The sequence below is a fragment of the Rhinatrema bivittatum genome, chromosome 4 (assembly GCF_901001135.1).
Source record: "Rhinatrema bivittatum chromosome 4, aRhiBiv1.1, whole genome shotgun sequence".
NCBI lineage: Eukaryota > Metazoa > Chordata > Amphibia > Gymnophiona > Rhinatrematidae > Rhinatrema > Rhinatrema bivittatum.
In genome coordinates this window covers 37,333,339-37,351,374 of record NC_042618.1, presented here as the reverse complement: position 1 = coordinate 37,351,374, position 18,036 = coordinate 37,333,339, and the positions used below count along the sequence as shown (strand labels likewise).

The 18,036-nt window shown below is 44.2% G+C and overlaps 1 protein-coding gene across 6 annotated transcripts in view; it reads right to left on the bottom strand.

Moving 5' to 3' along the window:
- PPP2R5C (protein phosphatase 2 regulatory subunit B'gamma) overlaps positions 1–18,036 on the bottom strand; it is a 424,506-nt gene that overhangs the window by 94,471 nt on the left and 311,999 nt on the right. The gene's annotated exons all lie outside the window — the stretch shown is intronic.

The window sequence follows — 18,036 nt, the reverse complement described above, 5'->3', positions numbered from 1 at the left end:
TAGTCACCTTCAAGTGACTATTGACCCTCTTTAGATCCTAGATGGGATGAAAGGAGCCCTCTTTCTTGGGCACAACAAAATAAATGGAACATCGCCCCATACTTTCTTGAGATGTGGGCCATGGCACCACAGCCCTCAGTCTGAGGAGCATTTGATGTGGGAACTCCACTGCCTGATTCTTCTGCAGGGAGTGGCAAGGGGACACCATGAACACGTCCCAAGGAATACTGCAAAATTCCAGTGCATACCCTTAGAGTATCACCTCCAGGACCCACTGGTCCAATGTGATTTCGACCCACCTCTAATAAAAGAGAGAGAGATGTCCCCCTATTTCCTGTTCTGGAAGGTGGGTCGGCAAACCTTCATTGGGAAGCTCGGGAAAGTCCACCACCTGAGCCCGCTCCTCTCTTGGGCTGCCGGGGACGAAAAGACTGAGACCTACCGAAAAGCCGAGTCTGCTGAAAGGTTGTCCCTCTGTAGGGACAAAAACAATTGGAACCCCGGAAACAACCCTCATACCAAAGGGGTGCTGAAACTGTTTCTTGTCCTTCGGCAACTGAGGCACTGGAGACTTGCCCCACTTATTGGACGTTTTCTCCAACTCGCTCCCAAACAAGAGTAAGCTGACTCCTGGCTGCTATCTCCAAAGCCATTCCTCTAACAGAGATCTGGACCAAATCACAGACTGCATCTGCTAAAAAGGCGGCAGCAAGCTCCATAACCGCTCTCGAATTCCCTCCAGACTCATCAACCTCCTGAGAGAGAAGCAGACAAGATCTCGCCACTAGGACACAACAGAAGGCAATATGTAAATTCATCGCCACTGCCTCGAAGACTTGCTTGAGAATAGCCTCAATCCTTCTATTATGTACATATTTCAAGACCGCTCATCCTTCTATGGGGATAGTCGTCCACTTTGAGAAAATGCAAACACTCTCTCACAGCCGGATCCAGGGGAACAGGCCTTCCAATGTTCGACCCTCTTTAAAATTTGCTTCTTGGGCATCCCATTCCTTATCAGTCAATTCCTGGATGGCAACTATCAATGGAAAAAAAAAAAAAAAAAAAGAGGCTTTATGTAAAGAAACCAAAATGGGATTCTTCCTCAGCTCTGACATAGCATCCAAACAAGGAACACCTAGCTGTTTTAAGGTCTGGAAAATTAGTGCCGGCAGTATATCTCTATGAAAGAACTGCAAGATGGTTTGATACAGTTCCAAGCCTGGAGGAATTTCCTCATCTTCCAGAGAATCCAGATCAACCTCATCATTAGTGCCATTTTGTTGCTGCTGCAGCAAACTCTCTACAAGATTCTGGACCCATTTCCACAGGTTCCAGTTGTATTGGGTCATATACAACTGATAGGTGGCAATATGGGCGATGGCACCCTGGAAAACTTTCATGCCCAGAGCATCGAGCTTCCTATGATCTCGCCCGGGAGAGGCTGAGGCATGGGACGGGAGCGGCTAGCTTTCTTGAGGGTGGACTCCACTACCACAGACTGGTGAGGGAGGTTTTTCCTCTCAAAACCTATGACCTGTTGTACAAATAGGTGGGAGATATGGAGATCAGGTGTTACCACATTCGAAGGAGAAGGTCCTTAAAGATGTCGTGGATGCGAAATGCCACGATTTCCTTGGGAGCGTCGAAGTGGAGCTCTTCCAGCATCTTGTCGCGCATTTTCCTCCATAAGCAGTTGGAAGGGGATACCTTTGGCCATGGCCCTGACAGACTCAGCAAAATAGAGATCCTCTGGGAGAGACAGACACCTCTCTTCTGGCGGGGAAGGCTCGGAGAGGGGGTCATCCGAATATTTGGACGACTCCAAGGAATCGTCCCCCCATAGGTCATAGGGGCCTTCCCTCCTCGCTAAGTCCATCGCAGCACGAGCGGGGCCCAGTGGGATTCCAGCCCTGTGTCCCGATGGCTTCGGGTGGCTGGAGGGTTTGAGCAAAGGCTTGGGAAATAGAGGTCTCGGAAATGTGGCACCAGCCGCATCTTCCTCCTCAGAGGACTCAATGATAGGGATCGCTCCCAAGGGGGACCATCAGTGACCACCAGGGAAATCAAAGGTCCCTCGGGCACAGGTTGCGTCGGTAAGGTGCCTAACAGGACGGCCAGACGCTCGAGCAAAGGTGCCACAATAGACGGCAGAGGCTCCGGCACTGGTATGGGGCCGGTGGCACGGGTGGCTCGACGCGCCATAAAGCTTTGAGCACCGTGATCCACACCCTGCAGTCCAACTCCTCTTGGAAGTCCGGTGAGGTAAGGACTGAAGGAGGGGGAAGAGGTGTCACCGGCACTTCCTTGGTTCTCCGGGGAGGCATGGTGCCCGGCACCGATAATGGTGGGGAACGCCTGTGACTCTTGGGTATGGAGGATGGAGCCTCCGAGCTACGGGGGTCGCTTCGGTGGCGGTACGGTAACCACCAGTGCGGCACTGGAACTGGAGCAGTGTTCGAAGGCGACCGGTGCCGATGCTTACGGGACCTCCCACAGTGCTCGACCCTGTCTTTCCCTGGCACTGAGGAAGCAGAGGATCCCAATGCCCTGGAAATCAGTGAGATCAGAGAAGATCAGTCACCATTCCCAAGATCCTTCGCAGATATAGTAGGGGGAGCGCGAGGAAGCCTAACGACCCCGCGGCAGATGAGTCCGACACAGGTGTGGACAGAGCAGACTTTTTGGAACCAAAAGGTTTCTCCATCTTGTTGAGGCACACACGATGGCCCTCGGGGTCATCTGGTCACACAGCTGACATCACAGATGTCGTGCAAAGGCCCCAGGCAGTGAATACAAAATAATTGGCATGCAGTCGATGACCAGGGGCCACTGAGAAGTGGGACTCTGGGAACCGCCCGCGAAAAGGAGGAAAAAATGTTTTAACCTACCGCGCAGAGGAGAGGCACTGACCACGAAGGGAGGCTCATCAATAGAACAGGAAAAAAAAATCCTGAAAAGAAGCACAAAAAAAAAAGAGAAAATGAAGTACAGCTCCACAAACTGAAGCAACTGCACTGTGGAAAAAGAGACTGAAGGGGGACCTCGCGTGGATGCGCGGATAGTGGCATGCTGGGCATGCTCAGTGTGCTGGTCAAAGCTTCTAGAAACTTTGACAAAGGTTTTCCGTGTCGGGCTCCATCTGATGATGTCACCCACATGTGAGCACTACCATCCTGCTTGTCCTAGGAGAAAGACTTGTAAGCCTTGAAAAAATTCCACACAAAAAAAGCAGCTGGGTCCAGACCAAGCCATGAAGGAATTGGAGCTGGTCCCACAGAACTGCCCTCACCAGCAGAGGAGCCAGTCAAGGGAGAACCAAGATCTTGGATCCCCTGACAAGGCTGTGATCAACCCATCATCAGAATGGGAAGAGCCAGGCTTAGGAAAATCCAAGGAAGACAACTCTACCTGAGCAGTGCTGACACAGGTTAGAAGCCAGGTCAGGCTGAGAAGCCCTAATATGACAGCAACATAAATAGGAAGATGCTTAGGCTTCTTGCTTACTGGTGCCATTGCTGCGGTAAACTTATGTCAGAACGACTTGCGCTCAAAAATGAAATGTGCCCACAAAATTAAGCACCTAGAAGAGCAGAAAGGCGCACGCACACCCTGTGCACCAAGTTAAGAGCATAAAAAAGTTTGTGCGCGTAAAAGAACACCCAAAAAACAAGCGCACAACGCGTGCGCAGAACAGACGCATTGAGTACACCAACAGTCTATAGAGAGCAGCAGAACACGCACAAGAGCGCGCAAAAACAGCCATCACAGCCTACAAGAAAAAAGCCTAAGTGCGGAGCCTAGCCCACTAGAGGCTGCTCAACCCGTCAGTCTCCCCAGTTCCCCAACTGAAGCGGGAATGAACATCGGCATGGCACGCTAAGAACAGAGACCGAAGGAAGTCCCGAAACCCCTCTGTCTCTGATTCAGGTAAAAAACGTTCACTTTTTTTTTTAAAGCTTACCTGAGCTCAGTGCTTACCGGCTGAGTACAGAAACTGTCTCCAGCTGCTGGGGGGGGGGAGGGGGAATACAGCTTCTGCCGTCACCGCTGCACTCTGCCTCCTGCATCCGCTGCCTTTCAGCTGAAATAGTAGCTAAGTCCCCGTCAGGAAACCCAGCTACCGGACAAAGGCACACATCTGAGGGACCATGGAAATTGCCTCAGGAATTCTTAACTCGGGGAGGAACCTTTAGGTATCACCGCCGCAAGAGAGCGGAACTTTCTTTTCCTGAAAAGCTCAATGCAATCCCCATAGGGAGATGCAGTTCATCCACTGCCAGAGATGAAGAATACTGGCAGGCTGGGGTCACTACAGGGTTATATATACTGTAATGTCAGCTTGTTCCGTCTCCATCTGCCGGCAGGGGAGCATATACCCAGTGTTCCTGAGTCCATCTGTCTACATGTTAGGAAATGATAAATGTTTTTAATGTCAAACAATTAAAAATCCCTCAATGTGTAGCTCATAATTGATCAAAGAAATCCAGATGCTGGCGTTTTGGAAAGCAATACCTTCTTTAAGGGTTTACTCTGTTACAATTGCATAACATCTGTATTTCAGAAAAGAATATGCAATAAAATCTCAAAATAAGGTACTTGACAACAAAAAATAAAAAAATTTACAACATTCCAACTGGCAAAATTGTTCCGTCATTCTGAAAATCTATGCTCAACAGTGCTCTGGGACATTATCATTTATAGGCCAAAAATGACCCCTTCTACCTATTACATACCCATTTATTGTACCAGAGAATTATCAATCAATCCCCACATCCAATCATCTTCCTGATACTCACAGCCAATCCTTACCTACAGCGGCAAATGTGGTCTAAAAAAATTGAACAATCCACTTTTTTATTCAATCCATAAGATGTTATAGTATGCAATGATTAATTTGTTTTTTCATTTATATTCCACCTTTTGTTTTGGTGGGGGGGGGGGGGGTTACTTCAAAGTGGATTATATTCAGATACTGTAGGTATTTTCCTATCCCCAGAGGGCTTACAATCTAAGTTTGTACCTGAGACAATGGAGGGTAAAGGGACAGCGTTTTTCATGCGCTTTCACAAACCTGTCCAGTACATCAGCAGTCTTTTCGGATACATTCTCGCTTTTAAGCCGCACTTTAAAACTTCGTTGAATGCCCGTACAGGTTAGTTTTACTTGCAGTTCAATATATTTCACCGCTTTAATTAGCTCACTTATTTTTTGTCACCCTCTAGCTCATAATTTTAAGTGGACACCATCGTGCACTATATAAAACAAAAACCACATTAAAACAAAGGTTAGCCTATTTCCATCATAGTCTTTCATTTTTTCATCGTGTCCCACTTGCAGCAATTTTCAACACCTTTCATTCCTGTTTTCTTTTTAGATCCTTCTATACCTTGCAGACACTACCAGTAACAGTGACCTGTATGTAAAAGTAGTATGTACTTTCAAATGCAAAGGTTTACTACACATTTTAATTTTATGGCATATGGAGCTTTGTCAATGAGCTTATAAATGTTTTTCCAAATAGGCTTTTGAAATGTCTAAAGTCATTCAGAAATGCTTCCTGCATGGAATTAATTCATATATTCAGTTTTTTTGGTTCCTTTTTTCAGACACTCTTAAACTGCATATTGCAGCATGGTATGTACACTTTTTGTAGCTACTCTGGTCTGTTTGTTTAAGAGTTTGGTTCATTCAAAAGCCTTTTAACAACTATTCTATTTTATAGCATTGTTCCTCCCGATGAAGCCATGGCGAAACACAGTCCTGTGTTGGGGAGCAAAGGAACTGTGAGAAGCACTGCAAGCAGTCAAATAATTGTCACTGTCACTGATTACATTTCTGAGTATAACCTAAATAGATCTCTGCATTTAAGTTTATTTTAATCTCCAGACCACTAAACATTTTGCAAATACCCAATGCCTTTTTGCTAATTTGATTTTGGTGTGATTTGCCTCTTCTCCACTTCCTTAGTGGGGTAAAGTGACTTGCCAAGGTTACAAGGTGCAGCAATGGGATTTGAACCCTGGTTTATAGAAACATAGAAATGACGGCAGAAGACGACCAAACGGCCCATCCAGTCTGCCCAGCAAGCTTTCGCACTTATTTTTTTCATACTTAGCTGTTACTCTTGGCCCTTATAAGTAACTTTTTGGTTCTATTTCCCTTCCACCCCCACCATCAATATAGATAGCAGTGCTGGTGCTGCATCTAAGTGAAGTATCTTGCTAATTGTTTAGGGGTAGTAACCGCCGTAATAAGCAAGCTACTCCCACGCTGGTTTACCCAGCCTGTGCAATTCAGTCCTTATTGGTTGTTGTCTGAATATAAATCTTCTTTTCTTCATTCCCCCTGCCGCTGAAGCAGTGAGCTGGGCTGGATATGTATTCCAAGTGAAGTATTAGGCTTAATTGATTCTGGGTAGTAACCGCCATAATAAGCAAGCTACTCCCCTGCTTTTTTGTGGATGCAAATCCTTTTTTTCACATTTCCTCTTGCCGTTGAAGCATAGAGCAATGTTGGTGTCGCATTAACCGTGTTTATGTTTATTGGATAAGGATATTTATCTCCAGGTAGTAGCAGTCATTCCCGCAAGCCACCCCCATGTCTCTTCTCTTCATTCACATCCTCTAGACTTTATGAATCCACAGTGTTTAATCCCATGTCACTTTGAAATCCTTCACAATTTTTGTCTTCACCACTTCCTCTGGAAGGGCGTTCCAGGCATCCACCACCCTCTCCGTGAAGAAATACTTCCTGACATTGGTTCTGAGTCTTCCTCCTCCCTGGAGCTTCAAATCGTGACCCCTGGTTCTGCTGATTTTTTTTCTGACGGAAAAAGGTTTGTCGTTGTCTTTGGATCATTAAAAACTTTTAAGTATCTGAAAGTCTGTATCATATCACCTCTGCTCCTCTTTTCCTCCAGGGTGTACATATTTAGATTCTTCAATCTCTCCTCATAAGTCTTTCAATGAAAACCATCCACCTTTTTGGTCGCCCTTCTCTGTACCGCCTCCATCTTGTCTCTGTCTCTTTGGAGATACGGTCATCAGAACTGAACACAGTACTCCAGGTGAGGCCTCACCAAGGACCTGTACAAGGGGATAATCACTTCCCTTTTCTTACTTGATATTCCTCTCTCTATGCAGCCCAGCATTCTTCTGGCTTTAGCTACCGCCTTTTCACATTGTTTCGCCGACTTCAGATCATTAGACACTATCACCCCAAGGTCTCTCTCCTGTTCCGTGCACATCAGCCTTTCTCCCCCCCATCGAATACAGTTCATTCGGATTTCCACTCCCCATATGCATGACTCTGCACTTCTTGGCACTGAATCTCAGCTGCCATATATTCGACCACTCTTCCAGCTTCCTTAAATCCCGTCTCATTCTCTCTACTCCTTCTGGCATGTCCACTCTGTTGCAGATCTTAGTGTCATCCGCAAAAAGACAAACCTTACCTTCTATCCCGTCCATAATGTCGCTCACAAAAATATTGAACAGGACCGGTCCCAACACCGATCCTTGCGGTACATCGCTTACAACCGCTCTCTCTTCAGAGAGTTCTATTTACCATCAAACATTGTCTTCTGTCCGTCAACCAGTTTGCAATCCAGGCCACCACCTTGGCACTCACTCCTAAGCTTCTCATTTTATTCACCAGTCTCCTGTGTGGGACCGTATCAAAAGCTTTGCTGAAATCCAAGTAGATTTATTTATTTAAGGTTTTTATATACCGGCAATCATGAGGACATATCTTGCTGGTTTACATGAAACGGGGTGCATTAAATACATCAAACTAAAACTGTGGTGATCGAAGGAAACAGTTACAATTAACAAGGGTCACAGAACTTGGAGAAGAAGGAAGAGATAGGAAAGAATAACTGGTTAGACAAAATACAAATTAAATTAATTAAATACTATGTACAAATGGTATTGTTAATGGTTGAATGTTTTGGGGAGTCCTTGGATTGTGTCATTAGATTGTGTCTGGGAAAGCTTGCTTGAATAACCAAGTCTTAAGTCCTTTCCTAAAAGTTAGGAGGCATGGTTCTAGATGACAGAGTGCTCTTCCTTGAGCCAATTCCTTGGTTACCCAGTCAAAAAAGTCAATCAGATTTGTCTGACAGGATCTTCCCCTGGTGAATCCATGCTGCCTCTGGTCCAGCAATTCTCCTGACTGTAGATAGTTCACTATTCTCTCTTTCAACAGTGACTCCATTACTTTTCCCACCACCGAAGTGAGGCTAACTGGTCTGTAGTTACCAGTCTCTTCTCTGTTCCCACTCTTGTGAAGCGGGACCACCACCGCTCTTCTCCAATCACTCGGCACCATTCCCGTTTCTAGGGATCTATTGAACAGGTCACACAGCGGACCCGCCAGCACATCTCTGAGCTCCCTCAGTATCCTGGGATGAACCTCATCAGGCCCCATATCGCTTTGTCCACTTTCAGTTTCCCCAGCTCTTCCCATACATTTTCTACTGTAAATAGAGTTACCTCTACTCCATTCCCCTCCAGTTTCTTGTTAACTAGCGATGGTCCTTCTCCAGGGTCCTCTTTAGTAAACACAGAACTGAAGTATTTGTTTAATATTTCTGCCATTTCTTCGTCTCTCTCCACACATTGATCCTTTCTACCTTTCAATTTCACTATACCACTTTGAACTTTTCTCTTTTCACTGATGTATCTGAAAAATGCTTTGACACCTCTCTTTACCTCTTTGGCAATCCTCTCTTCCACTTGACTTTTTGCTGTCTTGATTACTTTCTTCGTCTCCCTCAGTTTTACCAGATATTCTTCTTTGTGCTCCTCCCTTTGGGATCTTTTATATTTCTTGAACGCTGTTCTTTTAGCTTTTATTTTGTCTGTCACCTCCTTTGAGAACCAGATAGGTTTCATTTTTCTTTTGCTTTTCTTTACTTTTCTAACATATAGATTAGTTGCCTTGATAATTGCTCCTTTTAGATTGGTCCACTGTTGTGCCACATCTCTCTTGTTCTCCCAGCCTACTAGTTCTTCCCCCAGGTACTTCCCCATTTCATCAAAGTCCGTGTTTTTGAACTGCAAAACTTGGGTCTTTGTGCTTCTTTTCCGTATCCTTTTTGTGATATTAAACCATACCGTTTGATGATCACTGGTGCTGAGGTGGGCGCCCACCTGGACATCAGAGACATTATCTCCATTAGTGAGCACTAAGTCGAGTATAGCTCCTTCTCTCGTGGGTTCCATTACCATTTGTTTGAACAAAGCTACTTGCAGGGCATCCACTATTTCTCTACTATTGTTAGTTTCTGCAGATGGGATTCTCCAGTCTACATCTGGCATATTAAAGTCTCCAACGATCACCACTTCTCCCTTCTTTCCTATCTTTTGGATGTCTTCAACCAGATCTGTGTCTAGCTCTTCCTTTTGGTTTGGAGGCCTGTAAACCACTCCAATAAAAATGGATGCCCCATCCTTTTTTAGGTCGGCCCATAGTGCTTCTTCATTGCCCCATCTTCCTTGCAGCTCAGATGCTTGGATATTGTTTCTAATATAAAGAGCCACTCCTCCCCCTTTCCTATCCTCTCTGTCCTTCCTTAAGTTATAGCCTGGTATTGCTGTATCCCAGTCATGAGATTCCATGAACCATGTCTCCGTGACAGCAACAAATTCAAAGTCCGCCTCCACCATTAGGGCTTGCAGATCTGAGATTTTATTGCCCAAACTACGAGCATTTGTGCTCATTGCTTTCCAGCTTTCTTCGTTCAGGTTACTGCTGTTCCTGGACTCCTTTTGTGACCTCTTTAGTTGAGTTTTGTTATCCACTTTTCCCTTTGCATTTGTGCAAGGGAAAAGATTAGTGCCTCTGATGACAGTCATCCACTACAGTGAGCTTTTTGTCTTTGGTTTCTGATCTGGAATTTCTGTATGCATTGGGTTTTTTCTTTCTTTTCAGATAATACTTCAATCTTTTTCTCAAGAACTTGTTCAGCATTTAATACTGAGAAGGCATTTTGTACTTATTGCACTTGATACAGTGTGTCTCCGGATCACGGGTCTAATTCTACCAGAGCCCACTGTAATACTGTTTTTTGAGTTCCTTAATGCCCTGTGTGAGTGGGGGTGGGGGGGTAGACTTGTGGGCTGCACAGCTGTCAATAACGGGTGTCTGTGGGTCACAGGTCTTATCCTACCTGAGCCCACAGTAAATCTTTTTCCTTGACTTTTGGTTATTCTGTGGTAATGGGCAATTAATTCCTGAATAATCCCTGGTTCATACTGTAAACATCTCCGATGTTCACCAATACAAACCTGTAAAATATGCAAGGTTTTACCACATAAATTATTGGATAGGAGCACCATAGGGCATGTATAACACCTGAAGCAGCACTGGGTGCAGCAGCTCTTTGTTTAAAAGGAGGTGAGGTTAGCATATTACTACCAAAAGAATGGGGCCATACCGATCAGGAACCATAAGGATGATACTCACCTTGTAGATCTTCTAAAACATTAGACAGTGATCACATGAAAGAAGAATTTATCACCATATCTCTAATATTACACCCCTGCTTTAATAAAGGCTTGGTGGTTCGTTAAACAATTTATTCAAACCTAGAATAGGCCAATGGCAGAGTATGCTTTGCTGAACCTTAAACGTACTGGAGCAATAAGGTAGTACACACGCCATTCACATCTTTGATTGTCGCAATTCAGATTTTAAAACCAAATCATGATCAGCCCATCCTTGCATGGGTTACTACTTTGATCGATATCGCCTGATGGGGCTTGCTATTTCGTGAGCTTATTTTGAGGCTTTTAGCACCTTTATTCACTGGCTGACTGTGCAGGTCTCGAGACTGCAAAGCATGGTCTATTATTTGAATAATTTCCTTTTTGTAGGTTCGGAAAATGCAACCACTTGTGAGGATTTGCTGCGCGGTATCTTAGCGGTTGCTGAATGTTTTGGCATTCCCACTGTGGCTGGTAAGAGTGAAGGTCCTATTTCTAAGCTCACTTTTTTGGACATAGAGCTGAATGCCAAGGAAATGATTTCTTGGTTGCTAGAGACAAAGGTAGCGAAGTTCAGGGAGTTAGTGCAGATGGTCATGGCTGCTAAGAAAGTCACTTTAAAACAGATGCAGTCTCCAATTGGTTCCCTGAATTTTGCCTGTGGAGTGATCCTGATGGGACAGGCTTTTATTAGGCAGCTGTTAGCGGTGACAGCAGGAATGAGACTTGGTCATCACTTTATCCGGGTGATGAAAGGGTTAGGGAGGATTTAAGTATATGGAATATTTTCTTGGAAACATTCAATGGGGTGCAAGCCATGCAGGCAGCAGAGGTGTCAAATAGGGACATTGAGTATATTCTGATGCTGTGGGAGCGTTGTGTTTCGGGTTTTATTGGCATGCCGCCTGGTCTGTGGGGAATTGGACCAAGGAATGTGTGGAGGCTGAAATAACCAAGAACATTACTTTCTTAGAATTGTTCTCTATAGTCATGGCCTTAGCGATATGGGGTCAGAGCTTATGGGATAAGAAGGTTCTGTTCTGGTGTGACAAACTTGGTGTGGTCCATGTTAACAGGCAGTCTGCTAGATGCGAAAGGGTTGCTGCATTATTGCATGAATTTGTGCTATTATGTCTTATATGGAATATCATCGCCACAGCAAGGCATGTCCCATTCTATGGTGGATGCCCTTTCTCGTTTTTGAGACCAGTTCCAGGGACACGGTGGTACCAGATTATCTTTGGAGTTTTGGATGAATGAAGCCTGGAATATGATTCAGGCCTCCTTGGCCCTGATGACTTGGACAGTGTACAATAAAGGCAGAGGTGTTGTGTCTGAGTTTTTACTGGTGCATGGGTGGGAATCAGGCCCAGCAGCCAACAAAGAGTTGATTTAATATGTATTATGGGCAAAGCATTCAGGATATTCATTGGCTAAGGTTAGGTCTCATATAGTTGGGTTTTCCTTTTTTCAGAAGGTTAGATGTTGGGGTATGACTATGAATAGCTTTCCTTTAAGGTGTATATGCTTGGAGGTTGGGAGAGGAGTAGAGGTCCAGTGCCGGACAATCGACAGCTAATAGGATACTGGGAGTTATTCGCAATCATCGAGCTGTTGCCGCAAATTTCTTGGACATCTTATGAAGTGATTTTATTTTGAACGGCATTCATATTCACATTCTTTGGGGCCATGCGCATAGATGAATTAATGGTTGTGTTGGCAGTGCGGCCGGGAATAGTGTACTTAAGTTATGAGAATGTAAAGATTTCATATGAGTGCATGCACATGCACATTCATAGATCAAAGACAGACCAGAGGGGTATGGGGCATGCATTTATTTATTTTATTTGGTGCTTTTCTATACCGGCATTCATGATACAATCATATCATGTCGGTTTACATGGACCAGGGGTGCAGTAACTTAAAATATTAACATAGTGAATATAAGCAGAAATTACAATATAACAGGGGTGCTGGAACTGGGGGAAGGAAAGACAAGGTATAAGTCACTCAACGGCAAGAAGAGCAATTATATACATTGTGCTGCAATGTGCAGTAGTGATTGTGTAGTAGTAACTGCTATGGTGAATCAGTAAGTTTCTGGAAAGGCTTGTTTAAATAACCAAGTCTTAAGCCTTTTTCTAAACATCAATAGGCAGGGTTCTTGTCTGAGTTTGGGGGGAATGGCATTCCATGTGGTTGGTCCCGCTGTAGAAAAAGCCCGTTCTCTCGATGTTAGATGGTGTGTGGATTTGGTTGGGGGGGCATGCAGGCATCCTTTATAGGCTTCTCTGATAGGTCTAGATGAGGTGGGTAGTTTGAGTGGGAATTGCAAGTTGAGGGGTGCTTGGTTATGGATGGTTTTGTGGATGATGGTGAGGAACTTGTGTAGAATTCTGAAACGTATTGGTAGCCAGTGTAAATTTCTGAGGATGGGTGTGATGTGGTTTCTTCTGCAAGTGTTTAAGTTTCTGGCCGCAGCGTTTTGAAGCATCTGAAGAGGTTTGATGGAGGAGCCGGGGAGACCTAGCAAAATGGAATTGCAGTAGTCTGTCTTGGAGAATAGAACGGCTTGGAGGACAGTTCTGAAATCTTGAAAGTGTAGAAGAGGTTTAATTCTTTTTAGTACCTGTAGTTTATAGAAGCAGTCCTTGGTTGTGTGGTTGATGAATGTTTTTAAATTCAGATGGTTGTCAATTAATACTCCCAGGTCTCTTGCTTGGGTGACGAAAGTATTGGTGAGTGACCATTGAGGAGTATCCTTGTCGTCCGGAGAAATGAGGAGAAGTTCTGTCTTCGCTGAATTGAATATCAGGTTTAGGTTGGATAGGAGGAGGTTGATCTCGCGAAGGCATTTTTCCCAGTACTTGAGTGTTTTTGTAATGGATTCTGTAATGGGGATCAGGATTTGCACGTCGTCGGCGTATAGGAAGTGTTTTAGATTAAGGTTAATTAGCAGCTGGCACAGGGGAAGGAGGAGCCCTGAGGAACTCCTAGTGAGGAATTGAAACGGGGGGGACTCTTTATTGTTGATTCTGACTTTGTAGCCTCTGTTACAGAGGAAGGATTTGAACCATGTAAAGGCAGTTCCTTTAATTCCAATGTCGGATAGTCGGTTGAGGAGGATGGAGTGGTTTACGGTATCGAAAGCTGCCGAGATGTCAAGGAGAATTAGTAAAAAGGATTGTCCTTTGTCCAAACCTATGATGAGGTGATCGATCAGAGAAATGAGTAGGGTTTCAGTGCTTAATGCCTTGCGGAATCCGTATTGGGATGGGTGCAAAATTTTGTGATCTTCGAGATAATCTGAAAGTTGACTAGTTTTTCCATAATCTTAGCTACAAAAGGTAGATTTGAGATAGACCCAAAGGAGCCCAATAACTACCGCCCTAAGTTTGGTTTTTTTAGAAGAGGTTTAAGAGAGGCGAGTTTTAGGGCGTCTGGGAAGATTCCTTGTGATAAGGAGCAGTTTATGATGTCAGCCAGAGGTTTGGAAATGGTGTCCGGTATTAGTAGGAGTAGTTTTGTTGGGATTTGGTCATCAGGATGGGTAGGTTTCATTTTCTTTAATGGAGAATGAATCTCCATGACGGTAGTAGGTTCAAATGATTCAAGGGAGATTCCTTTGTTTGGGAGAAGGTAGGAGCTGGTATAGGAGGTGGGGCCAGGGGGCAGGAGAGTTAAAAGGTTGGAGATTTTGCTATGGAAGAAGCAAGCCAGTTCTAGTCTGCTTTGGATTGTGCTTGTTCATTAGGAATAGGTGGTGTGCTGGTTTGTGTTAGTTCGGATATATAGGAGAATAATGCTTTAGCGTAAAAAACGAGGTCGTGAATCCTTAGAGCGTAGAAATCCCTTTTTTGACCATAAGGTGGAGTTCCTATAGAGGTGGAGGGCAGATTTGTAAGCAGATAGTGTGCTGGGGCATGGGGCTTTGCGCCATTTATTTTCTGTCTGAGGCTTTGTTTTAGTTTTCGGAGTTCATTGGTGAACCACGGTTGTCTCCTTTGAGAGGTGGAATTGTAAGTGGACATAATTTATTTGTTACTGTCTCTGTGATGTTTCTCCAGGATAATAGAGCTGAATTGGGGTTTGAGAGGTCTAAGAGAGGAAGTTCTTTGGTCAGGTGATTGCTGAGGACATCGGATGAGCATGATCTCCTATAGCAGAACGATGGTTGAAGGTGCAGTTATGCTTAACCACTTGCCTGAAAGGCTTGCTTGTTCTGTAAGAAGCAAGCAGGAATTTCAGCGTGTCATCCTGTAGTGTGTGGACAATTCCTGGTACATAGTGATGGGACTCCTTTGACCAGTTATCAGTTCACCAGTATACTCAAGCAGGTGATAAGGCTGGTGGGGTGGGATAAGTGTGACTACAGTAGGGATATCTGCAGAGGTGATTCGGTGCAGAGGCTGTTGGTGGTTCAGGGTATTTACAGGGTATATTCGTCCAGGACTGAGCGACTAGACGTTTGAGGCATAAGTTGGTTGTTTCTTTTGTTTTCTTTCAGGGGCCCAGGAAGGAGCGATCGAGAATGGGTACACCTGGGTCATGGGCCACTCATTCTCTCACTGGGCACATAGAAGGTGTATTGGCCATATGGTGAGCATTTAGGCACAGAATTTGCTAGTAGACGTGTGTGCTGGTTTGGCCTCAGAGGTATGCAACGGGACCAGTTGGTACTAATGGTGAAGGAGCAGTTATGGACTAAGTAGCAGCCTGAAGTCCTGGTCATTCATCTTGAAGGTATTCATATGGTGTCGTGGACTTGTCACCAATTCACTGCAGTGGCAAAAAAGGACTTGGAATGCCTAATGAATTTGTTGCCTGGTACTCATGTAGTATGGCCTGACCTATCGGTGATGTTGAAGGTGGGTGATCAGCCTTTATCAAAGTAGTGTGTTCCAAAGGTTAACGGGCAAGTGGAGTCTTGGGTGGAGTCACAGGGCAGGGTCAGAGTTCGATATGAATAGTCAGACAGATGTCCAGATTTGCATCGAGCAGACAGGGTTCACCTATCAGATACAGGTGTTCACCTTTTCAACAATTCGCTGCAAGAGGCTTTGGAGCATACATTCCTTGGGGAGTAGTAGGCCACATTGGGGGGGGAATGGGGCCTGCCCGGTTCGTTTGGCTCCGTTTGTGGCAGGAAAGCCGAGCCTGGGTGATTTATAATGTGCAAACTATATGCTGTGAATAGGAGTGGGTGGCATGGTGGGATTAGTGTAGCTGGGGGGTTGCTACATGAAGTGGGTATGGACTGGGTAGTCCTTGCTCGGCTGGTAGGTATTCTCTTGTTGGGAAGTGACAGAGAGGACCGGCCTGGTAGTTGATGACCCCCGGAGTGACACTGGTAGATGGGGGTGGGTGCAAGCAGCATATCCCTGGAGCATGGCAGTAGGCTGCTATGGGTGAGGAAAGGAGCTGGTGATAGTATGCGGATGGCACAGCCTCAGCATATTGTTTGGCTCAGGTTCCGTTGTGTTGTGTTAATAAACTGTGGCCTTGTTTAACCCATTCATGGTGTCTTTCGTACTTAAGGGAAGGCAAAGAGGAATGTCCATGGGTCCCACCTGCCCATGTTAATGTATGCCTTACGTATTTCTTCAGGGTTTATCAATAAAGCAGAATTTCATGTTAGACTGCTTAGCCAACGTAGCCTCAAAAACTGTCCCATGGTAAATTCTGCTTTAATTTACACAGATACCAACACTGGAGTGAAGGAGTAGTCTAGTGGTTAGAGCAGCAAGCTCTCTAAACAGAGAAGCCAAATCCCACTGCCATTCCTTGTTACTTTGGGTAAGTCCCTTCACCCTCTATTATCTCAGGTACAAACAGATTGCGAGCCCTCTGGGACAGTGAAATACCTTAAGTACCTGAATGTAATCCTTTCTGAAGTGCCTGAAAAGCAGAATATAAATCAAATAAATAAAATTATTCAAGAGGTTGGTCTTGAGGTACATTTAAATTTAAAAACACATCCAACCTCTATTTGGCTGATTTTTTTTTTTTTTTTATGTTCAATAACCAATTTTTTCATTAGATAAAAGGAACTACTATGGATGCCAAAATAGCGCCGGGTGTAACTAATTTGTGTATTGACTTTTTTAAACAGTGGCTTTCAACTTGCCCTTTTCAACAATAATTGCAGTTTGGCATCATTTTATTTAATAGTGGGGCAATTTTTCAGATTGGCCGATAACTCCCACTCTCCAGGGACCAAACTCCGACCGCTGAGAGAGACTGCCCTTACATTGTCCTTTCCAGCAACATAGAAGACGACTATGTCCAGAAGATGTTGCTCTGCCCATACTATGAGTACATCCATTTGCTCTGACACTTGAGGGCTCTTAGTTCCGGCCAGAAGAAGGATGTAAATCACTGTGGACCCAATGTCCAACAGTATCCTGACCGTCCAAGCCTTTAGAAGCTCGGCGAACCTTAAGCACACCAGTCGAATTGTGTGTGTTTCCAAGCGATTGATGCTCCTCGTTGTTCCAATGACCTTGTGCTTTCATTCTGGCTTCTCTAAGGAAACTCCCTTCCTGAGAAGGAAGTACAGATTTTTTGTATTTGTGACAGAGTATGCCCTTGATGAAGGCACTGCTTGCCAAAATGTCAGCATTGGGATTTCTTTGATTAGTAATGAGCTACACATTATGGGATTTTGAAGTGTTTGACATTTATTTATTTTAAAATGTTTCTATGCTGCCTGGTCAGATTCAAGGCGATTTACAGAATAAAAACAATCACAATAATTAGAAGCATTTATCATTTTTCATAACTCTGGATTTTTATTGGCCTATTGTGGGACTATCTTCAGCAGTGTGAAATCATTTTTTGCTCATTGCACTTTGTGAATGCATTACATGAACTACATGAGAAAGCTAAGTACTTATTTTTGAAATGATGTTATATATGCAAGCGGTTTTATTTGCATGAAAAATCCTTTGAAAAAAACAATACATTATAATATATGTCTGTGTTTTTGACCAGTGGCAGCTGATTATATTATTTGCATTTTAAGCTTGTAGCTCATACTGGGGTTGGTGATAGCAGTGGAAAATGGAACTGTGATTGTTTCAATTTTGCATAATTGTTTTTGGTGTTTGAATTGCCTTATATATTTGCTTTGTCATGTACCATATTGTTGTATAAGGCAGATTGTGCTTCATGTCTTAAACCAAAACAAAACTACAAACACAATATGCATTTTCAGATTTTAAAAAAAAAATAAAAATTTTAGGTAGCCCTTGAAGTCATTATGAATCAACGTAAACTGATGTTGCCATGCAATTTGTTTTTCATGATTTTTATTTTTAACCTTCTGTGCCTGACACAGTATCACTGTTGCTAGAGGTACCAAATACTGACTGTTGTTAGTATGGCAGAACTATTTTTTCAGATTAAATCCTGGAAAACCCAGATTTCCAACTCTCCTACTTTGCTTTTGTCAGTGATGGATTTAGGTTTTTGCTGCCCCTAGAAACTGTTAGTGCCGTCACCTTAGGAAAATCAGACAACAGGGAGCAGAAGGCCTAAGGCAGAA